Source organism: Notothenia rossii (genome assembly GCF_949606895.1).
Source record: "Notothenia rossii genome assembly, chromosome: 5".
NCBI classification, from domain to species: domain Eukaryota; kingdom Metazoa; phylum Chordata; class Actinopteri; order Perciformes; family Nototheniidae; genus Notothenia; species Notothenia rossii.
Window position 1 is genome coordinate 67565919 of NC_136903.1, and position 3851 is coordinate 67569769.

At 40.8% G+C, this 3851-nt stretch overlaps 1 long non-coding RNA gene across 1 annotated transcript; it reads right to left on the reverse strand.

The window, feature by feature from the left end:
- Positions 1-330: 330 nt before the first annotated feature.
- Positions 331-3614, reverse strand: LOC307042108. The gene is made up of 3 exons (XR_013809004.1): positions 2632-3614; positions 1870-1917; positions 331-1679 (listed from the first exon to the last, which is right to left on the reverse strand). It is a non-coding gene; the product is annotated as an uncharacterized lncRNA (long non-coding RNA).
- Positions 3615-3851: the final 237 nt, after the last annotated feature.

Genomic DNA, 3851 nt, shown 5'->3' on the forward strand with positions numbered 1-3851 from the left:
TAAAGCTGAATTTGACTTTCGCGTGCTTGCATATTTTAACAAAGCTTTTCATTTTAGCCACACTGAATTTAACTAGAAGTCATGGCTGTGTCAATTACCAGTCTGATATCGTTTTACAAAGGTGACAAGAAGAGTGTAGATAGAGGAGAGAACCACTACAAGTCAGGACACGTAACAGTGGAGCCTAGATGAAGGTGTGCTTACCGGTGTTGTCAGGGCTAGCATGAGGGACAAGGTTTATAGTGTCGGTGAGTAGTGATAGCAAGAGTACCGTTAAGCTAGAGCTAATTTATTCACATTAATTCCCATCAACAAATCAATTGTATGTGTCACATTAAATCTTTATTAGGCAAGGCAAGGCAAGTTTATTTATATAGCACTTTTCAACACAAGGCAATTCAAAGTGCTTTACAAAAAATGAAAGACATTAAATAAATGGCATTTAAAATCAGTCATTAAAAAGAAAAGCTAATAAAATAAACATTAAAAGAAAAAATACATGGATAAAAGTTACAGTGCAGTCTAAGATATGAATAGTTCAATTAAAAGCAGCGACAAAAAGAAAAGTCTTCAGCCTGGATTTAAAAGTAGTAAGAGTTGCAGCGGACCTGCAGGTTTCTGGGAGTTTGTTCCAGATATTTGGAGCATAATAACTGAACGCTGCTTTACCATGTTTAGTTCTGACTCTGGGGACAGAAAGCTGACCAGTCCCTGAAGACCTGAGAGATCTGGATGGTTCATAATTTAGCAGGAGGTCAAAAATGCATTTTGGTCCTAAACCATTCATTGCTTTATAAACAGCAGCAGTATTTTGAAATCTATTCTTTGACACACAGGAAGTTAGTGTAAAGACTTCAGAACTGGAGCGATGTGATCCACTTTCTTAGTGTTGGTAAGGACTCGAGCAGCGGTGTTCTGAATCAGCTGCAGCTTTCGAATAGATTTTTTAGTGAGACCTGTGAAGACACCATTGCAGTAGTCCAGTCTACTGAAGATAAAAGCATGGACACGTTTGTCCAAATCCTGCTGGGACATTAGTCTTTTAATCCTAGATATGTTCTTTAGGTGATAGTAAGCTGATTTAGTAACTGTTTTAATGTGACTGTTGAAACCAATAACTCATTTAACCCACTGACAAGAGAGCCCACCTCCGCAGATCGTGACTGGCTGAGGGACAGACTCGGTGGAAGGTTTTCAGGAATTTCTTGGCTTCTCTCCCCCGAGCCAGAAGAGGAACACTACAGCTTGGAAACACTTACTGTTCCTGAAATTATCAAATCTGTTGGGCATCAGGGACCTGAGGCAATTGTGGCAAGCATGGCATTGTCTGAAGAGCAACAGAGGGCAATTCAGGTGGCTACCACTGGTCAGCGAACCAACCCAAACTGGCATTTGTTCAGGAAAGGAAGGTTGACTGCCAGCAACTTTGGAGCTGTCCTGAGGTCAAAGCGTGTGACTGCTTCCTTTATTGCCAGGGTGCTAGGGCAACAACAGGCCCTTGATGGTGTTTTGTCTGTACAGTGGGGGACTATGGATGAATGTGAGGGCGTCAGGGCATTCACCACTGCAACCCAGATGCAGGTCCATGAGTCAGATTTGTGGCTCTCCCAATCAGGATTGTTGGGGGCATCTCCAGATGGTCTGGTAGGGTCTTCCGCTGTGCTGGAGGTAAAGTGTCCCTACGGAGCCAGGAAAATGACAATTAGTGAAGCATTGCAAATCAAGGGCTTCTGTGTCAGTAAGGAAGGAGAAACATTCAGCCTGCGTGAGGAACATCCTTACTGGCACCAAGTGCAAGGTCAGCTTCACCTCACTGCAAGGAAGAAGAAAAAAAAAAAATTGAATTGTGTTTAATTTACATTTACTCGCCTTTGCAATGTTGTGGTTGTTAGAGTGTTAGGTTTCCTGTCAGCTCGTCTGTTGGGAAGATATAAAATATTAGTTTCATGGCAGTCACACCGTCACATATACTGTAAGAGCATTAAGACATACAGTACATAGGCTAAAACAAAACATCTAAAGATATAACCTTGCACTTTGATAAGTCTCGTGAACATTTTCACTATTTTGACATTTTTATAGATCAAAATTGAACTAAAGAAATAAATGGTAGATTAATCCATATTGAAAATAGGTGTCAGCTGCTACACTAATTATAATAGTTATATTTCTTAATTAATTAAGATAAGATATTACTGTATTGATCCCAATTTGGGAAATGTTTGTGTTGCAGCAGCATAACAAGAAAAACAAAATATAAGTTATTATATATACAAAAGTATGTGAGGGATGGAATATTAAATTGAATATAAATCTAAAATGTACATGTGATTTTACGTCCAAGAGAAGCTATGGAGCAGAGAGTTCTCTGCCAGCCAGAGGTGATTTGTTATTAGTTCAAAATGCCAAACTGATTTCCCTGACTACAATCTTTAGTTACATGGTGAAACGTTATGCTGCTTGTACTAATTAGACTTATCATATAAGCCACACAGGTTTTAATAGGATGTATTCATTATCTTTACTTATGTTGCGGTTTTTTCAGCAGCGCCATCTCTAAAACGGCGATACAGTCACTACCCATCATTTACATTTCACCGTGACATGGACAAAAATGTAACGTCAGCTTACCTCATGGCACGAATCCAGACTCTCCTTTGGAAAACATTGGCCGGGAAACGATAGAACAAACACGTTTCATGTGAAGACCTGTGGCTGCAACCCAGAGCAAAGCAACAAACCATTGCGTAGCTAACTAGTAGCGCTAGCTTTAGCTAACGTTAGCTAACGAAACGAACTGCCGAGTAAAATTGGAAAACACTGGTAATTAATTATTCTATAATTTGTAAAACTACGGTTAAAAACGACAATTTCAAAAATACAGATTCTAATAGTCAGATATAGATATACTAAAGATAGGCAGGTACTTGCTTTCAAGCAGAACACAGGGGAAAACAAACCTAGCGGAAGTGTTTACGTGTTCGGCGTAATGACGTACAACGGCCTCGACAATTCCTGTAGTCCTATTCAGCCACTCGGTAACAACCATAGTTTTTCAGACACGTAAACTCTTCAAAAATCCCCAGTGGGGTCACTGCTGATGTATTTAATGTCGTAGAACAAAACGTGATTTATCTCTTAAATTTGTGTCAACCACAGACCTTATTTTTCGAGCTATTTTCAAAAACCCTATGGAAAAAATGCATTGCTTTTTGAGGAAGGAACCGGAAGTGCTAAAAATGCTAACTTACTTTCGGGTTTCACGACGCGTCACTGAGGTTCTCTATGAGCAACTCTGATGGGAATGAATGAGGCCCCACCTCCCACGCTGTGTCCAGTTCTTATTATACATCCATGAGCCACAAAAGTCTTCTCAATACTCAAATTTCCCCTCCTCGACTCCTCGACTCCTCGGTCCTCCTCCGGTAGTGACCCGGAAATGAATTTCAGCGTGCCATTTCGAATGACATCTCATTTCTCTAAATGCACATCGAGGATCGAGCGTCGAGGAGGCTCTCTGGATGAGCTCTAACCGAGGATACACTGATGGTTCCTCCACGGCTCCTCCGCGGATGCATTTCCGGGAACGGTGGAGACGTGACGCACGGCCGGACTTATCTCAGCCAATGACAGCTCTGCATACATCCCTTGGATATTATTTTAGAAACCGCTTTCATCGCGTTGCGATGTTTCCAGAGAGAACAGCTGTGAGGTCCGTGCAGAAAGCAGAGCAGTGTGTATAATATATATCACTCAGTATAACAGTCCTACTCTCTTTATTTGCTTTATTCTAGTACAGTAGATGACTACAAACAAAGAGTCGATATTTTTCTAAGACCATTTAGCGCTTC